This window comes from Cynocephalus volans, chromosome 4 (genome assembly GCF_027409185.1).
Source record: "Cynocephalus volans isolate mCynVol1 chromosome 4, mCynVol1.pri, whole genome shotgun sequence".
NCBI lineage: Eukaryota > Metazoa > Chordata > Mammalia > Dermoptera > Cynocephalidae > Cynocephalus > Cynocephalus volans.
In genome coordinates, this window is record NC_084463.1 from 84,103,101 (window position 1) to 84,125,422 (window position 22,322).

General features: G+C 38.9%; 2 pseudogenes; one reads left to right on the plus strand and one right to left on the minus strand.

The window, feature by feature from the left end:
- LOC134374800 (rho GTPase-activating protein 20-like) overlaps nt 1-22,322 on the plus strand; it is a 138,584-nt pseudogene that overhangs the window by 24,007 nt on the left and 92,255 nt on the right.
- On the minus strand, nt 2,376-2,805 carry LOC134374983 (large ribosomal subunit protein uL15-like; annotated as a pseudogene).

Sequence of the window (22,322 nt, forward strand, 5' to 3'; positions counted from 1 at the left end):
TAGAGTTGAAAACAGTTGGATTATAATAATATTTTCTGAGTTTAATCTGTTGCAATATATTCCTTTGAAGGATATTAAGAAAGTCTGGCCTTGCACAGATTTATAGTTGGAAAGGGAGGAATGTGTTAATACCCCTCTCAGATGTGTACATTCTTCTTTGATAGCACACCAGAACTCAACCAGTGATAGTTTCATATAAATTCTGAAACCACATCAATGAACCTTTTGTTCTTTGTTACAGTCAAGTCCATTGGTCTGTCTTGTACTCCAAAAAGGCCTTTTAACTGTATTTTTTAACCTCATGTTTTGTTTATTTGGAAAATATTCTCTGAGTTATGCAGATCTTCCAAATACTGACCTATTTCATTTTATAAGTATCAAAACCACATTTATTATCACCAATGGTCTCATTAGAAAAATCTTTTTTGGGAAGCTATCCAGTGCACAGTAGATACAAATTTCCCACAATCAAATTTGCTCTTAAAGCTTGAATTTTATCATTGGCAATAAATACTGTCAGTTTTCTTTGAAGTGATAAGCTCACTTTGTGCATTTTTGAGGAGATGTCTGTAATTGACCAAGGCTCAAAACCATTGTCAGTGCCCTCCTGCCAGAGACTACCAGGAACACACCTGTAGTGGACTGAATTATGTCTTCCCCCAAACTCACTGAAGTTTAAATTGTGTCCTCCGAGTTTTATGTCTTAGAATCTTAGCCCACATTGTGACTGTTAAGAGGGTGGGAAATCCTATTATGGTAATTGAAAGGACCATGCCATAGTGAATCGGTTAAAAATGGAGGTCAAGGGCATGGTTCTGGGGGCTTTAAAAGAAGAGGAGAGTCTGTCTTGCTCTCTCTGCTTCAACCATCTTGCTATGTGAGACCCTTGGTCACTGTCACCACCATCAGATGGACTTTGGAATTCCCAGCCTCAGAAACTGTAAGCAAACAAATTTCATTTTCTTCATAAATTTCCCAGTTCTGTGTACTTTGTTATAAGCAACACAAAACAGACTAATACACCTGTGGTTGAACAAGTTGGGTTAATTACTTGTGGTGGCAAGGGAGAATGCACACCATGAAGAACCATGGGGCATCTCAATAAGAATTTATTAGACAGGACTTACTGTAGGACTTGGATTTATGTTAAATGATTCAGTGGAAGGTTAAAAGAAGGGGGCCGTACTCTGGATTAGATGCTGTGGGGTAACTGGGGTGATTCTTTTACTGGTTTTCTTAATAAATCTCATTTAAGGAGGAAGGAATAAATGGAGGCTAAAGCTTTAATTGGTGAAGGAATTGTGGTCACTCTTATTAGCTAGGAAAGGAGGATGTTTAGTCATCTTGTGGTTTGGGGAGTGTTGATGTTTTTATTTTTGTTTTTGTCTTGACCCATCATGGTCAGTGTCCTAGTCTGATGTTGATGTTCTGTTTAACAGGAGAACATGAAGGCTTAGTTGTGAGGGTCAGGTCTTAGCAACATCAAGACTCTGCTGATACCAGACCAGCTTCTAGCTTTCAGGGCTGCTCTTGTTTTTTTTGTTACTGTGGTTTGTCACTTGTTCTTGTGAGTAAAAGTGGTGCCCATTTAAAAAGAGTCTAGTTCAGTTTGCAACTCAATCTCACAAGTGCTTTTCCTCAAGATAACTTTTATATTTCACTGTGCAACAGAAGTGCTTTACGAATACTTGCCATTTGGCCACGTGGGGTATTAAAAAGTCTTGTAGCAGGCTGAATAGCAGTCTCACAGAAGATATGTCCATATCCTAAGCCCTGGAACCTGCCAGTGTTACCTTAATTGGACAAAGGTTCTTTGCGGATATAATAAAGATCTTGAGATGAGATCATTTAGGGTTATTCAGGTGGGTTCTAAATCCAGTGACAAGTGTCCTGATGGGAGAGAAAATACACAGAGACAGAAGGAGAGAAGACACAGAGAGTCAGTGTGATCATGGAGGCAGAGATCGGAGTGACATGTCTATAAGCCAAGGAATGCCTGGAGCCACCAAAAACAAAGAGGGAAGGAATGGATTCTCCCCTTGCAGCCATTGGAGGGTGTGTGTGGCCTTGCTAATAGTACCTTGACTTTGGACTACTGGCCTCCAGAAGTCAGAGAATAAATGTCTGTTGACAAGCCATGAAATCTGCATTAATTTGTTATGGCAGCCTCAGAAAACTAATACTTATACTCAAGGGTTAAGATTTAATGATCAGTTTTTACTGGTTTATGGAGGGCATTTTAAAGTGAGACTGGCATCTTTTATTACAAGCATGTGATGGTAGAGAATATCTGATGAGTACAGTTTGTTGATGTCTTTGTTTTTGTTTTTAAAAAAGCATTTGTTAGCATTTAATGAACCTCTCTCCATGTGGCTTCAAACCACTGGGACAGAGACCTTCCCTTCCCCCCAAATCTTCTCAGCTTCTCTGCTGAAGAATTTGGCCTTCATGATGACAGGCTGCTTTGGGAGCTTTCCAGAACTTTGCAGTAGCCTGATCGCATCTCATCAGAGATTGGAGCCGCTCCAGTCTTGTTTCTGACAGCATTTCCCTGTGTCTGTTCACTAACCAAGGTCCACAGTTTATCAAGGTTGACAGTTAAGCAGAAGCTTTGCTTCCTCTTCAAGTGGTAATGCCTCATACCACCTTTCCCAAAGTAACCTGGGTGATATTTGTCAAAGTTGATCCTGTGGTGATACATGCCACCAGCATTACTCCTGCCTCCCAGATGCTGCTGGTGCTTGCCAATGCAGCCGTGGCTCACGTGGCCCCTAAGTTTCTAGATCTTCTCAGTCTGGATGGCATGGTGGCGGCTGAGGTGAAAGAGCACCAATGTCTTGATCTGTGGTAAGGTACCAACAGTTTTACCCCAATGCTGTTTTTGTGTCATAACTGATAATGTCAATATGGTGAAACATCAGTATTGTTATGAACAAAGTTTTGACCTTGCAGACTTATTGAAAGGGTATTTGGAGTCTGTGGACCACACTTTGAGAACCAGTGGCTGAGGGAACCTGACCCAGTTGTAGAACCCAGATAGAAGATGAAGAACTTTCTTCTTTGAGACTCTATGTGGAGTACAGGATATTGAAATCACTATGTTCTTTTTCACTGCCATCTCAGATATAAAGTGTAGCAGGGTGCCTTGTGTACATGGTATTTGTTGAATTAGAACTTTTTATTTACTGTTATGAACATTATGGTACTTGAATAAATGAGCAAGTAAGAATGATTTCTCTCATCATTGAAGAGAGATCTATAAGTAAGAGAGTAGATCTTTTACTTATAAGTGACCAAAAGCAAACTCAAGACTAACTTTCTCTTCTGCTCACTCAAGATAATTGGCTGTTGCTTTTAGAGATTTACCTATCAAGGTAGCAGCACTTACTATTGGTGCTTTACTTGTCTTTTGGTGAGGTCTGCTGGTCTACCCGCGTTCTTTAACTATCATGGTTTCTCTTTTGGAACCTATAAAATTTATTTTTTTGTTTATGGTTCTATTTTTCCACCAAATTAAGTCTAGGAGGTCCATGAGCCTTTTCTTTCCCCTCCATGCTTCCCACCGTGTGTGCATGCACACACACTCAAAGGCACAAATGCACCTTTCACTTAGTTATGTAGTTGTTTGTCAGCCTTTTCCTGGAATCTGGTTCTATCATTCATTGCAGAATTATAAATTTTGATATTGAAGGGTTTGCATTAGTTTATTTATAGCAGAACTGAAGAGGACAAAATATAGTAAGGGCTTTAGTTTATATCTTAGTGTTGCCTATAAAAAGTAGTTTTAAACTTACTAATGTTTAAAAAAAAACACTTGTATTCTCATTTAATTGTTTTGGAAAGTGCCATAGTGCTGAGAAGGGAGATCCAGCCCTGCAACTGCTAGTGTGAAAATGAGTACTGGGCCTAGAAAAACATAAAAAGAAGCTATCTTGCTTTCCTTAGAAAGGATAGAAAGTACTGGTTCCCAGAGATGCACAAAGATGAGAGGCCGCACACATGAAATCACTTAGTGGGTGGACAGAGTGAAGGTGTTCTTAGGAAAAACCACCACAACAAAAACTGGTATTGCAAAACCATTACTGTGTAAGCAATTTAAGTACTTAATAATACTAGTTTTTTTTTTTGTTTTTTTTTCCCGATTGGCTTGGGGCTACTTGACAATCAGAAGGAGAAATCAGGCTTGTTTTTTATTTTTTTCCAGTAGGAAATGTGAAGTAATTGAATTGATGCTGTGTTCTGTATGTAATGAGAGAATGGATCTTGCCTTGGTTTATTGCACCTTGGTGAGGTGGGAATCATCTGTCCATTGGCCGTGTGGCTAGGCTGGCATCTTGTGGGCATTGCCCTGTGAAGGTACTTAGGTTGTAATTTCTTCACTGCTGAGTTATTTACTATTCATCCACTTAACACAGTATATGGCTTTGTTAACATCTGTTGTTTTCTGTTGTCTTCTCTTTCTCTTGGACTTTGGGAGTTTATATTTAAATTATTTCTTGTACATTTTTAAATGTATTCCTTGCTGGAGGCAGCAAAGTGGGTACGCTCAATTCATTATTTTTAACTGGAAATATCTGCCTTTGTTTAGCCTTTGGCCTTGAATTGTACCTCAGCTGTTTTCTTAAATCCCTGAAACCTGTACCTGTTTACATTAGAAAATATTATTTGCATTCCATTTTCCCCATTCAAATCTATACCCCTGTATTAGTCTGTTTCTATTGCTGATAACAGAATACCTGAGACTGAGCAATGTCTGAAGAAATGAAATTTATTTCTTACAGTTTAGAGGCTAGGAAGTCCAAAGTCCAGGGAACACAGCTGGTGAGGACCTTCTTGTTGGTAGTGACGATAGCAATGCAGCATACCTCATGATGAAATGGTTGAGCAAGAGAGAGAGCTAAGCTTCTCAGTTGCTCTCCTTTTTAAGCTATCAGAACCATGCCCATTACTCCATGAATGGATCAATCCATTCTCAAGGACACATTCTTCACAGTCTAATAACCTCTTTAAGGCCCCACCTTTCAATAACCATCACAAGATTTCCCATCCTGTAAACACTGTCAGAGTGGGGATTAAGTTTCTAATACATAAAACTTTGGGGACACATTCAGCCAATAGCAACCCTCTGTAGTATTTCTTACACTGTATTCTGTATGTTTTCCCCAGTGAACATGAGTTTTGAGCTTTACTTTTTATAGTTTGTATTATGGAAAAATATGTGTATAGGCATGTTAAATATGCCATTTCATACCATTTGCTGGTATGCTTTGAGGGTGGATTTGGGCATCCGGTCCCTCTCTGATCTAGTGAAAATCACATACTTCTCACTGTTAGGAGATTACTACATCTACCGGTGATCAGTTTCTAACTTGCTGGAGTCAGAAGACACCTCAATTTATATGACTGGATGGCTGGCAGCATAGTGGTCTTTGGTAATGTGTTACAACTTCTTACCAGTCTGGGCTCTTATTGAAATAACTCAGTACCAGGTAGCTTTAGGAGTGACAGAGAACACAGTGAAACATTTTAAAAACCTATTTAGAGTTAGACATTGGCACATTTAAATGGTTGGTATTGCCAAATGCATCCAATTCCGAAAGAAGTGAAATAAATGTTCATTAGCTCATTAGTGAAATGAAGGAAACATGGTGCATATAAGGGTGAGTTGTCATGGGAAATTACACGGAAATGAAAAATGTTAATCTTAAATTGGTTTTGCTCTGCATGCTGACTTTTAAAATGTGACAGGTTACATTGGCAGATGGATCTATGAAGACTGTGACCTTTGCAAGGAAGCATGCAGTACATTTGACAATTGAGTGAATGTATCAGGAAATAAATGAGTGAGGTACTTTGTTTAATTAAGGGATTGGTGACCAGCTAACTGAAAAAGATTAAAGAGGAATTTATGCTAAGCCTTGGTATCTGTGTCGAGTTATGAAAACTGAAGCATCTATTTAGTTAAGTACAATATCTGAAAGCAGTGCCTGAATATCTTGGTTTGCTTATGTAGCAGGTGGTAGCAAAGAATGCACTGACTTTCTCACACCCCTCCCTAAGTACTATTTAAAATTTAAATATATAACTGTAACATCAAAAAAAAAAATAATGTGACTTTAGAGCTACTTATATGCTCTACTTTTTTGTCACTTTCTCAACTTGTCTGCATATTTGTAGTTTTAATGCAATATCATAAAAATTGATTTTTTCTTACATTTTGAGGTATAATTTTCATATTGCATAGGTGCAGATTTTAAACAACTTCCTCTGTGCCCTGTCCAGCTCCCTAACATCCTCTCACACAATCACTGTTATTTCATTGACCAAAGCTTAGCTTTTCCTATTTAAGAACATCATATAAATATAATCATATAGCATGTACTCTTTTATGTGTGATTTCTTATGTTCAACATACTGTTTTTAAAATTCATTCATGTCAATGGAAATATCAGTAGTTAATTCATTTTCAGTGCTTCATTATATTTTATTGTGTAAGCATACAATATCTGTTTACTTGTAGGTGGACGTTTGGATTATTTTTAGTCTTTGGATAGTATGGATAAAACTGTGTAGACATTCATGTACAAATATTTTATGGAAATATGTGTTCATGTCTGGGTAAACACCTGGGTATGGAATTGCTGGGTACATGTATGTTTAACTTTAAAGCAGTAGTTCTCAATTGTAGGTGATTTAGCCCGCCCAAGAACATTTGCAATGTCTAGAAACATTTTTGATTATCTCAACTGAGTGTGGAAGGGTGGAGGTCAAAGATACTGCTGCCCATTGTACAATGCACAGAATAGTTCTCCACAACAAACAAGTGTCTGGTCCAAAATATTAGTAGTGCTGAGGTTGAGAAATTCTGCTTGAAACAAAACTGTGAAACCTTATTCCAAAGTGGTTGTGTTCTTATATATACATTGGTAATTATCTGATAGTTCCAGATGCTACGTATATTTTCGAAAATTTGGTATTATTAGTGTTTTTAATTTAGACATTCTAGTGGTGTCCTGTTGTGGTTATAATTTGCTTTTCCTGATGACTAGTGATGTTAAGCATCTTTTCATGTTTCATCTTTTCATTCCTATTTTCTGCAAAAGTTTCTGTTCGAGTCTTTTGGCCCTTAAAAAAAATAAGGATTTTTTTCTTTTCTTTTTTTTTTTTTTATTTAAATTTTATTTTGTCGATATACATTGTAGCTGATTATTGCTCCCCATCACCAAAACCTCCCTCCCTTCTCCCTCCCCCCTCCCCCCCAACAATGTCCTTTCTGTTTGCTTGTTATATCAAATTCAAATAATTGTGGTTGTTATATCTTCTTCCCCCCCCCCCCCCCGGTTTGTGTGTGTGTGTGTGAATTTATATATTAATTTTTAGCTCCCTCCAATAAGTGAGAACATGTGGTATTTCTCTTTCTGTGCCTGACTTGTTTCACTTAATATAATTCTCTCCAGGTCCATCCATGTTGTTGCAAATGGCAGTATTTCATTCGTTTTTATAGCTGAGTAGTATTCCATTGTGTAGATGTACCACATTTTCCATATCCACTCATCTGATGATGGGCATTTGGGCTGGTTCCAACTCTTGGCTATTGTAAAGAGTGCTGCGATGAACATTGGGGAACAGGTATACCTTCGACTTGATGATTTCCATTCCTCTGGGTATATTCCCAACAGTGGGATGGCTGGGTCGTATGGTAGATCTATTTGCAATTGTTTAAGGAACCTCCATATCATTTTCCATAGAGGCTGCACCATTTTGCAGTCCCACCAACAATGTATGAGAGTTCCTTTTTCTCCGCAGCCTCGCCAGCATTTATCGTTCATAGTCTTTTGGATTTTAGCCATCCTAACTGGGGTTAGATGGTATCTCAATGTGGTTTTGATTTGCATTTCCCGGATGCTGAGTGATGTTGAGCATTTTTTCATATGTCTGTTGGCCATTTGGATATCTTCCTTAGAGAAATGCCTACTTAGCTCTTTTGCCCATTTTTTAATTGGGTTGCTTGTTTTCTTCTTGTAAAGTTGTTTGAGTTCCTTATATATTCTGGATATTAATCCTTTGTCAGATGTATATTTTGCAAATATTTTCTCCCACTCTGTTGGTTGTCTTTTAACTCTTTCAATTGTTTCTTTTGCTGTGCAGAAGCTTTTTAGTTTGATATAATCCCATTTGTTTATTTTTCCTTTGGTTGCCCGTGCTTTTGGGGTCGTATTCATGAAGTCTGTGCCCAGTCCTATTTCCTGAAGTGTTTCTCCTCTGTTTTCTTTAAGAAGTTTTATTGTCTCAGGGTGTATATTTAAATCCTTAATCCATTTTGAGTTGATTTTAGTATACGGTGAGAGGTATGGATCTAGTTTCATTCTCCTGCATATCGATATCCAGTTATCCCAGCACCATTTGCTGAAGAGGCAGTCCCTTCCCCAGTGAATAGGCTTGGTGCCTTTGTCAAAGATCAGATGGCAGTAAGTGTGTGGGTTGATTTCTGGATTCTCTATTCTATTCCATTGGTCAGTGTGTCTGTTTTTATGCCAGTACCATACTGTTTTGGTTATTATAGCTTTGTAGTATAGCTTAAAGTGAGGTAGTGTTATGCCTCCAGCTTTATTTTTTTTGCTCAGCATTGCTTTGGCTATGCGTGGTTTTTATTGTTCCATATAAATGTCTGAATAGTTTTTTCCATTTCTGAGAAAAATGTCTTTGGAATTTTGATGGGGATTGCATTGAATTTGTATATCACTTTGGGTAGTATGGACATTTTGACTATGTTGATTCTTCCAATCCAAGAGCATGGAATATCTTTCCATCTTCTTGTATCCTCTCTAATTTCTCTCAGCAGTGGTTTGTAGTTCTCATTATAGAGATTTTTCACCTCCTTGGTTAACTCAATTCCTAAGTATTTTATTTTTTTGGTGGCTATTGTAAATGGGCAGGCTTTCTTGATTTCTCCTTCTGCATGTTCACTATTGGAGAAAAGAAATGCTACTGATTTTTGTGTGTTGATTTTGTATCCTGCTACTGTGCTGAAATCATTTATCAATTCCAAGAGTTTTTTTGTAGAGGTTTTAGGCTGTTCGATATATAGGATCATGTCATCTGCAAACAGGGACAGTTTGACTTCATCTTTTCCAATCTGGATGCCCTTTATTTCCTTCTCTTCTCTGATTGCTCTGGCTAGTACTTCCAACACTATGTTGAATAGGAGTGGTGAGAGTGGGCATCCTTGTCTAGTGCCTGTTCTTAAAGGAAAAGCTTTCAGCTTTTCCCCATTCAGGATGATATTGGCAGTGGGTTTGGCATATATGGCTTTAATTATGTTGAGATACTTTCCCTCTATACCTAACTTATAGAGGGTCTTTGTCATGAATGAGTGCTGAACTTTATCAAATGCTTTTTCAGCATCTATAGAGATGATCATATGGTCCTTGTGTTTGAGTTTATTAATATGGTGTATCACATTTATTGATTTGCGTATGTTGAACCAACCTTGCATCCCTGGGATGAATCCCACTTGATCGTGATGAATAATTTTTCGTATATGTTGCTGTAAGGGATTTTTTTCTTTATAGAATCTGGTTAAATCCTTTGTCAAATATATTATTGCATATATTTTCTGTCTGTGGCTTTTTTTTTTTTTTTATGGTGTCTTTTGCGAAATTTTTAACTTTGGAGTCCAGTTTATCATTTTAATTTCTTTTTGGCTAGTGGTTTTTGTGCCTTATGAAGGCTTTGCCCATAGCAAGATGTCACTAACATTCTATACTTGACTATTTTGTAGGAATTTTATAGTTGTAGCTTTTATGTTCTATTGTAATTAATTTTTAATATGTTGTGTGAGGTGGGGAGGATTGAGATGTATTTATTTCCATGTGGATTTTCACTTCTTATAGATCATGTTTTTCACAAGATTGTCCTTCCTCCAAGACTGTCCTTCCTCCAATGAATAACTTTAACTCAAGCCTAAACTCAGTTTATCTGTTTATTTGGGTCCATTTTAACACTTCCTATTATGGTCCATGTGATCTCTATCTATCCTTATTGCCGGTATCATTTACTGCCTTAATTACTGTGGTTCACAGTGAGTCATGGAAACAGGTAATATGAGCCTTTCAACTTTATTCTTCCTCAGTATTGTTGCCTATTGTTTTGCCTGTGCTAAATCTTCTGGATTTTCATATAAATTTTAGAAGATGCTTGTAAGTTTCTATAAAAAACACGTTGGGATTTTAACTGCAATATCATCGATCAGTTTGAGGAGATTTGATGTCTTAACAGTGTTGACTTTTCCAGTTTATGAGCTTGCTGTATCTCTTCATTTGTTTCTTTAGAGTTTCAATTCTGACAGCAGTGTTTTGGAGTTTTGGAGCAAGGTCTTAGAGTTTCGTATTTGTTTCTTAAGTGTTTTATGATTTCTGATAATATGTCAGTGTTACTTGGGAAATATTTATTTTCAAATTGTTTGTTGCTGGTACAAGAAACCTTGAATACAGTTAATGTTTGTGTTTTGATTTTTGTATCCTGTAAAATAGGTAGATTTACTTGTTAGTGCTATTAGGATTTATTTTTTGGTGGGCTCCTTAGGATTTTCTGCATAAACAACCATGTTATCTGGGTCTAAAGACCATTTTATTTTCTCCTTTCCAATCTGTATGTGGTTTATTCATTTTTCTTGCCTTATTTCAGTGGTTAGGAGCTTTAATATATAATATTGAATAAAGAGTGGTAAGAGTGAATATTCTTGCTTTTTTCCACATCTTAGGAGAAATGCATTTATTATTTTACCATTAAGTATGATTTAGAATGTATTATTCCATTTTTGCCTACCCAAGGGTCTTCTTAGGTTCACGTAAACATTTGGTGGTGGAAGACTTGATTGCCATACTTGGCTTCAGGGCAGACTCAGGCATGCCTCTTCTGTGGGAGCCATTACTGCATTACATGGGTTTATCTTTGGTTCCCAGGTGAGAGTTTCAGGTACAAGGAGACAAGATCCACATTGAGTGGATGGGAGAGCCATCCTGGCATAGAAGCTTCATGCCCTCAGAAGCTGCTATCTCTTGTAACAACGCTACAGCTATCTCTTACAGGGTTTCTGTAGGGGACATGTTCATTACAAGAAAGCCTGAATTTGTACTTCCTATCATATTATTGATAGTTCTTCAAGTCCAGATTCATTCTACCAATGAGACGTCATTTTTACTATAAGCATAAAGCTTGTGGACATGCTACTGTTATCAGGTTGCCAAGGACATAGAGCTAGAAAGTTAACCAAAGTCTTTTTACCTACCTCATAGTTGTCTTTCATCAAATTGAGGAAGTTCCCTTCTATTCCTTCTTTGTTGAGTGCTTTTCTTTTTTAAATTATGAAGGGGCATAATTTAGTCAAGTGCTTTTTGTACATGTACTAAGATGATTTACAGTTTTTCTCCTTTAATTGGTTAATATGCTGAATTACATTTATCAATTTTTGCATTCCTGCGTAAGACCCAAATCGGTCATTCTGTACTATCCTTTTTATATATTGCTTGGTTCAATTTTCTAGTATTTTGTTAAGAATTTTTGCTTTAATGTTCATGAGTGAAACTGGTCTATAATTTTTTTTTTTTTTTTTTGACTGGTAAGGGGATTGCAACCCTCAGCATGGTGGTGTCTGCACCACGCTCAGCCAGTGAGCGCACCGGCCATCCCCATATAGGATCCGAACCTGCGGCCTCGGTGTTACCAGCAGCGCACTCACCCAAGTGAGCCATGGGGCCGGCCCTATAATTTTTTTTTATAATGTCCTTTGCAGGTTTTGATGTAAGGGTTATACTTGCCACATAAGAGGAATTGGATGTTTTTGTGTAAGATTGTTTTACCCTTAAGAGCTTGGTAGAATTCACCATTGAAGCCAGTGGTACCTGGAGAATTTTTGTCAGAAAGTTTTTAATTTTGAATTCTTTAGTATATATAGGGATATTAAAATTTTTTTCTTATGTTAAAGTCAGTTGTGATTTCTAGTTACTTGACTACTTAATCTTAAGTTGTATGGATAGTTTAGATAATTTCAGTTTACCTGTCTTCAGGTTTATTGGTTTTTTTTTTTTTCTATTGTGTCTGATTTACAGTCAATTCTTTCTGAACTTTTGATTTCAGAAATTTTGTTTTTTCCATTTTTTTCCTTCACGATTCCAGCCTCTTTTGAAATACCCATCTTTTTAATCTACTAAATCCATTTGTCTTCTCCTTATGCAGTATTGCACTATCTTGATAATGGAGATTTTTCAGAAGTCTTGGTACCTGGTAAAGAAAATTATCTCACCTAATTCTTCAAGAATGCTGTGTTTATTCTTAGACCTTTGTAATTCCATACAAATTTTATTTTTTAATTTTATTTTTAATTGCAACATAATTGATTATCATATTTGTGGGGTACAGAATTGACTATCAGTATTTACGTACAATACGTGATGATCAAATCAGTATAGTTGACATATTCATTGTTATAAACTTACTCATTCTTTGTGTCCATTAACCAATTTCTCCCTAACCCTCCTCCCACTCCCCTTCCCCTTCTAACAACTATAGCTCTGATCTCTCCTTCTGAAAGTTCCATGTCTTATTGTGTTTGCTGTTTCTTTTTTAGCCCCATTTATGAGTGAGGACATGCAGTATTTCTTTTTCTGTGCCTGGCTTATTCACTTAACATAATTTTCTCCAAGTTCATCCATGTTGTTCCAAATGGCAGAATTTCATTCTTTTTTATGGCTGAGTAGTATTCCACTGTGTATATATGCCGTATTTTCTTTATCCAGTCATCTGTCGATGCACATTTAGGTGGATTCCATATCTTGGCTTTTATAAATAGAGCTGCAGTAAACATGGGAATGCAAATATCTCTTTGACATGATGGTTCCCATTCTTTTGGGCATATACCCAATAGTGGGATTGCTGGATCATCCATAGAAATTTTAGAATCAGCTTTTCAATTCTTACCTAAAAATCTATTTAAATTTTTATTGGCATTACACTATTATTTCTTTAGTTTTACTCCCCTTAGGTTTAATTTGCTGTTTTTTTCCTAGCTTTTAGACAAGGAGTTTTTTAGTTATTTAGGTTTCTAGTTACTGAATTGATAACTTTAATTATTTAATCTTTGTTTCCTTAGTAGTTACATGCTCTTATGATTTTTTTAGTAATTACTCTAAATATTAAGATATATCACTTTATCAAAGCTTAATATTTATTGTTAATTGCATTTTTACCCTCTTCCTGGGCAATGCAAGGACCTCGGAAATATTTTCACATCTTCCTGACTTATACACTACAGTTTTTGAGTATTTTAATTCTGTTTATTTTAAACTAAGAAGATACTATTATTGTTGTTTTAAACAGTTATTTTACCTCACTCTCACCGTTTTGTTCTCTCAATTCTTCGTACATATCTTCAATTTAAAATTCTAAAGAATTCTTTTGTTATTTTCTTTAATGACATACTGGAAGTGATCAATTCTCTTAGCTTTGCTTTGCCTGGAAATTTTTTTACCTGCCTTCTTGAGGGATATTTTTGCTGAGTTAAATATCTTTTTTTTTTTTGAATATAGATACCTTGTTTGGCAGTAATTATTTTTCAGAGCTTTGAAAATGTATTTTAATCGTCTTCTGGTTTCTTTTTTCTTTTCTGTTGAAATGCCAGCTCTCAATCTATTTGTTGTTTCTTTGAAGGAAATAGTCCACTTTTCTCTGAATGCTCTTAAATTTTTGTCTTTATCTTTCATATTCACTAAACTTCCCATGTTTTGTTAGATGTAGATTTCTTTAAATTTTTTTTCTTTTAATTTTCATAGAAATTCATGAATCTGCAAGTTGATGCTTTTCAGCAGTTTTGAAAAATTCTAGGCCATTATCTTTTAAAATATTTCTTCTGGTCCATTCTACTTTCTGTCTTTCTGAGATTCCAATTATAAAGTGTTAGACTTTATGGCTGTGTCCTCTGTTGCTTGCCTTCTCTTCTGTGTTTTTCACCTCTTTTTTTCTCAATGGTTCATTCTGGATATTTACACTGACCTATCTTATAATTTATTGATTTTTTTTTTTTTTTTTTAGCTGTGTCCAATAGGCTGTTAAACCCATCCATAGAGCACAGAGTCCTGTGGACGGCGGAGGGGGCGGACCTGAGGCGGGGCGGGCCGGCACTGACAGGCCTTCGCCACCGAAATCGCCTTCAGCTGGAGGTGCCGAGCGCAGGCGGCGATACATGGCCTCGACATGGGAGGCGCGCTGCCCACACCCGGAGCTCGGCGCCCCGCCTGAGCGCGGGCGCCTCAGCCTGCACGTCCTCTCCCCTCTGGCCGCCAGCCCGCAGACATGACCGTGAAGCCTCCTCCTGGAATGGGATTTGCTTGAACATTTTCTTCATGGAAGCGATGTCCCCCCAGCAGGAGACTCTAGTGGGGGCAGCCGGGGCACTCCTCTTCCCTGACAGGAGTGTCTCTCATCGCCGGATGCCCCAGCACCAAGGTGAGGATGCTGAGCGGGGTCTCGTGCCCTTGGCTGCCGCTGCCGCAGGTCCCTCTCCCCGCGCACGCCCTCTGAGCCCGCCACCGTGTCACGTGAGCTGGATGCCGTCACGGGGCTTTAATGCTGGAGGCTTGTGGCCCTCGGTGTTCCATTCAGGGCCTTCGCGTGTTCTGTTGCCCCTGACGACGACCGCACTGCTGTCTCTCGGTTCACTCCGGTACCAGCTGCCTTATTGATCTCTGAAGTCTTAACCCGTCTCCAAAGTATTAACCCGTCTCTGAAGTCTTAACCCGTCTCCGAAGTCTTAACCCATCTCCGAAGTCTTAACCCGTCCCTGAGCGACCCGCAGCCTCCCTCCCCATCTCCACCCGCCGCAGGATCGGCAGCCCGGCTCCTCCCTCAGTCCGGGCCTGGGGCCTGGACTGGGGGGGTCACCTTCCCCCAGCCCCTCTGCGTGCTTGGACCCTGAGTCCCCTGAGGTTGTCTGGGCGCGCATCGCCCCTTGGCAGGGTCATCTCCGAAGTCATCAGGACCGCCGGCATCTGCGTGGGCGCAGCAGCCAGCCACTTAGAAGGTAGGTGGACGGGCTCAGCCCCCTCATCTAGCCGCGGAGGTGCGGCTGCTGCTCTACGGTAATTTGGGGAGGGGAGGTGTTCCCGTGCCCTGCTGGATGGTCCTGGATCGGCCGCAGGTCTCCGAAGTGGTGGTCAGAGTTTGGAGGTGCGACTATGGATGCTAACGGTCGACATTCGGGTACATGGAGGTTTGGCTTGGCTTAGAGCCGGGCTGTGTGGGAGCCGGGGGCTGTGTCAGGGTGTCGCGAGGGCCGAGGTGGGGAGCCTTCGCCCTGCACTCGTCCCCTGGCCCTCGGGACTTGGGCAGAGCTGGAGAGGGATCTCGGTGTCTGTGTGGGGGTGGGGGTGGCACGTGTTCCCTGTCAAAGCTGGGAGGAGGGATGTGGGCAACTACTTGTAGCGTTGCCATTCCGATCAACATGGCCGCGGTGTGGTGGGAGCATTCCGATCGGGGTCGGGTTTCCTTGGAACGGTTCCCTGAGCAAGTGCACGTGGGCCACTCTTAGACACTGATTTAGATGTTTCTAGCCGTGTCTGCCACCATCCCCGCCCCCTCACTCCAAGCACAAAACCTTACAATATTGGATATTTGGCCATTTTTGTTCCTCATCATGGCGGTGCTCTTCCAGCTTCTCTGGAAAGAAGATGCGATTGGAGGGATCATGTAGCTCTTACTTAGGAAATATCTTAAGGCATTGCACCTATACCTCTAGCTCCCTGCTTGTACTGATCTTACTGTCTTTCATAAATCTTCCCAACAGGATCGTGGGTCGGCTGGAGGTCAGTTGAAGAGAGGTGAGATCTGTACGCTGTCTAGGAGTGTATGTAAGTTCCCAAGGACTTTAATCGTGTCGCAGAGCCATCTAGGGGTGTCTGAGCTTGATGATGTATGGGCTGTAGTGCCGGCTCAGCCTTTGATGTATTCAAGCTGCGGTTTGTCCTTGTCGCTTTTCCCCTTCAGAGATGGAAGGGGGGAGAGAGAGAGAGAGAGAGAGAGAGAGAGAGAGAGAGAGAGTGTGTGTGTGTGTGTGTGTGTGTGTGTGTGTGTGTGTGTGTGTGTGTGTTCAAGTCTTCCTAAATAACACGTATGAATTTAGTGCTACATTTGGGAAAATAAATGAATGTTAAGTAATTGACAGAGGTTTTAAAGCATTTTTTATTTTTGTAAACTTACAGAATTGGGAAAAAATAAGACATTTTCCTGAACAGTTCTGAGTGTTATTAAGCATACTGGTAAAGGGGGAATAATTAAAGAATAGCATCATTTATCAAGTAGTACTTGCCCAATAAATAAAAGGTTGCTTTGCCCTTTTCCCACTTTTTTACTCAGTGTAAATGTAAATTGATAATGTTGCTCACCTGCTTAAAATTTTGTAGTGGCTTTCGGTCACATTTATAACAACATTTAGACCTCTTTTCGTCCTCATTTGTGTGTTCTCTAGCCACGTGGGCCTTCTTTCTCATACATCAAATCATCAAATGCATTCCTGTTTTGAGGCCATGGTGTCTTTGCAGTGTTGACTGTTTCATGTTGTTCAGACCTTAGGTTCTCCCACAGGGCTGTCCCGACTACCTAAATGGAAGTTGCCCCACAGTCATGCTCTGTACCTTCTGCTTTATTGTCATCTCAGCATTCATCCTTGTTTGATATTTTATTTACTTGCTTTTCATCTGTTACCTGTATCTCTCCCCAGATTGTGAAAATATTGAGATAGGGACCTTCTCTATATTGTTCAAGGCTACCTCCCTGTGCCTAGAGTAGTGCTTGCTACATATTAGGTGTTTCATCAATGCTAGTCAGGTTATGTACAGTGGTGAACAAGGCAGATATGATTCCTGTCCTCAGAATTTATGGTTTAGAGCAGGGTCAGCAAACCTTTTCTTAAAGGACCAGGTAATATTTTCGGATTGCAGGACATACCTACTCTGTTGCAGTTCCTCAGCTCTGCCATTGTAGCACTGTGAACAATATGCATATGAATGGGCTTGTGTGTTCCAGTAAAACTTTATTTAGAAAAACATGCTGTTATTCCTGTTGTGTAGTTTCCTGACCCCTGGTCTAGAGCAGTCCTGTTGAGTGGAACTTTGTGCATTGATGGAACTGTTCTTTATTTATAATGTCCCGTTTAGTAGCCACTGTGCTACATATGGCTCTTGAAATGTGGCTGGTTCAACTGAGGAGCTAAAATTTTTCAACAGCTTCATTGAGGTATAATTGACATACAGCTAACTGTACATATTTAAAGTATTGTAAATTTATGAGTTTTGACATAAGTTTGATGCATGTGAAACCATCTCCACAGTCAAGGTAAGGGATATATTCATCATCCCTCGAAGTTCCGTCCTGTCCCTTTCTAATCCCTTTAGTCTCTCCCCATTCCCAGGCACCCACGGGCCTGCTTTCTGTTGCTGTAGGTTAATTTGCATTTTCAAGACTTTTATATAAACGGAATCAGACTTTACATTTGCCTGGCTTCTTTTGGTTTGAGATTCATCTGTGGATTTGCATGTACTGATAGTTCATTTCATTGCTGAGTAGTATTCTACTGTAGAGATAGACCACAGTTTGTTTATCTATTCACCTATTAGTGGACATCTGGATTATTTCCAGGTTTTGGCTATTACAAATAAAGCTACTGCTGCTGGAGGCCATTGCTGCAAGCTGTTGCTGCCGGTGTCCCCAGGATGTCCTGGGAAGCCACCACCACTGCTGCTTCTGCTGCTACTGCTGAGGACTGCCAATGGCTCCCGGGATCTTTCCCAATTACCTAGTGTGGACCTGTGTGTGAGGGGTCTATGACCCAGTCTGTACAATGGCTTTGAAGTGTCTGAGCCCTAGCCCTGACAGTACAAGTGGAAACTTAGTATAACTAAAATAATGAAATGTTTTGGCTTTAGTTATGAATTGCCTAGCCACACAATTGGTGTTGTCACGTAGCTTTACCATTGCCTGTGTCGGCAGGAATCCAACAATAACCCCAACCAGACAATTGGTGTAACTACTGCTGTAACAATACAGTACAGGTAGTAGGAATCAAGCCAAGGTCTGAAGGCGAAACAGAATCCTGCAAAAAATTTAGACTATAGCTTGATGCATATGAACAAACTGCCACTTTTTTTGTAGTAAAATCAATGCAGTATTCCATTACTGAGACTCTTCACATCGGGAGGTGCTGCTATATCCTGCTATACAAATACTTGTCTTCCAAATTTCCTTTCTCCCTGCAACCTGTGCAGTTACATTAGCCTCAGGATGTTAGATTCCTGAGGTTCCGAAGAGGTGTGACTAATAGAAATAGTGAGATGAGACTAGCAAGATAGAATATATAAACTAGGTGATTGAAATCACTAGGGTTGGGAGAGATTAGACTCTTCTGGAAATCTGACAGCTGTGGGCTGTTTCTCTAGAAGAAAAGCACCAAATAAATATACATCACGCAAAAAATGTTATACAAGTAACCTGGCCTGAAACTGATTCATGGTTAATAACTCCTGATCAATATGTTTGATATTCTCTGTTTCTTAACCCATTTGTTTCTTGTCTTTGATCAGTGTTTTAAATAATTGTTTTAGCTGCTGTCTCAGCTGTGGTAAGAAGATTTGGGTGTACAGACTCCGTATGTGAGCCAAAAGATTAATGAGGGGAACAGAAACACTAAGGCCAGAGCAGTGATGACAACAGTAAGTTGGGAGAGATCCCTGGGGCCATTGTGAATTTGTGGGATAAGAATTGTGCCAAAGAATTTCAGTATCCCCTTCCCACTGGATGATTCCTCCTCTATTCCTATGCTAGGATGTAGGTTTTATTTTACTAGCCAAGAAACAGTTCCTTTATGAGTCATGTAATGAGATACTGACACTGAGCCAGATGGTTAGTTTTATATGGTTCCTATTAGAGCAACATCCAGTTCCCAAGCATGACTGCCCTAGGCCCACCCACAGACATGGGTGAGACTTCTGGTTAGGATAGGGCGAAAGGGTATAGCAGGAAGAATGGCTTTAGTGTGACACAGCCTGAAGTTCCCTCATGGCTATTTGTGGTTATATTGTTAATTTTACTCATCTGTCTCTAGTGGCAGGCTCTCTGGCTGTATCTAGAGATATTAAGATTGAATTTAGAGAGTAATTATCTGGACAATCCAAACCTCATTCACCACAAATTTTAGGTCATTGGAAACAGAGTACCTGACTTATCGAGTTTATCTTCTATTAATATACCACCTAGAAGAGAAAAAATGATTTTTTTCTTTTTTTAAAAAAAGTTACACTAAAAAAGCCTATTTGGAGGAAGAGATTCCCAAATGTGCAAATATTTCAATGTAGAACAAAATTTAAAAGCTGATTAAATGTTTATGTAAAAATTTAGTCTCTATGCCTTCACTTTAACAGTTTTTTTCTTCTCGTTTACTGGATCTTTCCAAGTACTGTCTTTCCTTGAAGCTCAGTTTGGGGCCTGTCCTGCCTATGAGATAGGAATAGTAGTTCCTACCCTGATGACATTTTGGGGTATAAATGAGATAATCTATGTCCAGCCTTTAACATAGGGCCTGACACATGATAAGCAATAGTAATGGTTATGATCTTACTTTTCCCAAATACTCAGATCAACATTTAACCTGTTTATTCTCATAAGAAACACTGCCTATACCATGTTTGACACTTACTATCCCATTTTTGATGTTATAGTTTATCTCCATAATGAAATTTAGGTTCCTTACTAGGTAAAGATAGGCAATAGAAAATTTGTTGATTTGAGTTGAAAATCAACATTTACTTCCCTTATAAGCCACATGGTCTTCATTTCAATATTTTTTTCCTCACAGAAAATGGAAGCAGAAAGGAGGAGGAGTGCTCCATCTCATATCCTGGGTAAAGCCTTACAAAAGCGGCCTGGTACCAGGTGAGTGCTAAGTTTTATTTGAGGGTGCTTCAGAAAGTTCACGGAAAGATCCATATTGTTTTTTAATTCTATTCTTCCACGAAATTTTTGAAGTACTCTGGTATTATACATTGGTATGTGCTTGGAACATTATATTAGACGAAGAGTGTTTCGCATCACATTTTTTTACGTGTGGGGTTGTTTGTTTTATTAGTACCAGAATTCTCTAATTAATAATAGGAAATTTGACATTTGTTCTGAGATTATTTAATAAGATCTATTCTTTATGGGAATTATAAAGCCTTTTAGAGCTGGTATGTATGCTTGGTTGCTTCTTTGTCTTTATTATCTCCCACTTATGAATGAGGACATGCAGTATTTCTCTTTCTGTGCCTGGCTTATTTCACTTAACATAATTTTCTCCAAGCTCATCCATGTTGCTGTGAATGGCAAAATTTCATTCTCTTTTATGGCTTGGTAGTATTCCATTGTGTATATATACCACATTTTCCTTATCCAGTTATTGTTGATGGACATTTAGGTTGGTTCAGTATCTCGACTATTGTAGAAAGAGCTTTGATGAACTTGGGAGTGCAGATATCCCTTCAACATGATGATTTCCATTCCTTTGGGTTATATACACAGTAGTTGGATTGCTGGATTGTGTGGTAGTTCTATCTGTAGTTGTTTGAGGAGGCTCCATACTGTTTTCCATAATGGCTGTAAAATTTACAGTCCCACCAACAATGTAAAAGGATTCCCCTTTCTCTGCATCCTTGCCAGCATTTGTTATTCTTTGTCTTTTTGACAATAGCCAGTCTAACTGGGGTGAGATGATATCTCAGTATGGTTTTGATTTGCATTTCCCTGATGCTTAATGATGTTGAGCATTTTTTCAGGTACTGGTTGGCCATTTGTATATCTTCTTTGAGAAATGTCTATTCAGCCCCCTTACCCATTTTCTAATCAGATTTTTTTATTTTTTTACTGTTAAGCTGTTTGAGTTCCTTCTATATTCTGTTGCTGCTTTTGTTTGTTTTTTGTGGCTGACCTGTACAGGGATACAAACCCTTGACCTTGGTGTTACAACACCAAGCTCTAACCGTTGCACATTCTAGATATTAATCCCTTGTCAGATGTATAATTTGCAAATATTTTCTCCCATTCTGTATACTCTGAATTCTAATGCTTACAATTTCCTAAACCCACCATACTCTCTAATCATGGCTCAAATGTCACTTGCTTCAGAAACTCCTCAAATGCCTCATAAATAATATTCATGCTCCTATAGAACCCTGCGTATCTTTTAGTCATAGCACTCAATCACACTTCATTGGAATCACCTTATATATCATGTTCTCTTCAGTGTCCTAGCATACATCTGTTAATAAAATAATGCCTTGTACATACTTGAAGTTCAATTACTATTTGTTGGATGAGTGAGTGAATGAAGGAGTGGCTCCATTTCCAAACCGAGAGAGGAATTTAGTAGGTTACCATAATAGTTTCTGACTTTCCTGACCTCCTTCAGGTAGCCAATACATAAGAGACTTTCTTGTTGATTGGTATTATTTGTGAAATTTATGCTAGTGGCAAAATTGGCAAATTTTTACCAAAATGGACTTCATTGCTTTGTTAGTCAAAAGTTTTCTCAGGCCCACATATCACTTTATTCTTTTTAAACTGCTTTCTATATTCATTAAAAACAATCAAATACATTTGTTCCTGGTACAATGTGCTAATTTTTTATGGTATGATGCTGGGAGGAAATCTTTAGGAGATTATATTGTCTCCCCACGTTCTAGTGGGCTTTGACAGGGTAAAAATTTATTTTTGTACTTGCAGGACAGCACATCCATTTAATTTCTTCATTCCAACTTTAGCATAATTTTCTAATCACAGTTCTGATTCAATTTTATCTTTCATTTTGGCACCAGCAAAGCACTCTCTCATTAATGCATGTTTATTCATCCTTCTTCACCATTGTTCATGGGATAGCAGGCTATCCTAAGACATCCTCACTGTAGTACATCTTCACTGCAAGATAAATGCCTTCTCCTGTACAGCTTGAAAGTTAGGGTTTCTCAAAGGAGTTTTGGCATTTCTTGATTGACTTTCCGTCAGAACCTTGAGAAAAAGACATATGAAGGAAGCAGAAGAATAATTGTTACTTTTAGCAAGAAGCTTATTACTGTGGTTAAGAAAGTTTGGACTCTGGAGCCATATTCTTCCTGGGTTTGAACCCTGGATCTTCTTACCAGCTGTGAGAATTTTTGCAGTTACTTAACCTCCTCAGGCCTCCCTTTCCTCGTAAAATGGGGTGACCTCAAAGGGGATTAAAAGTGTTAATATTATAATGTATTTGG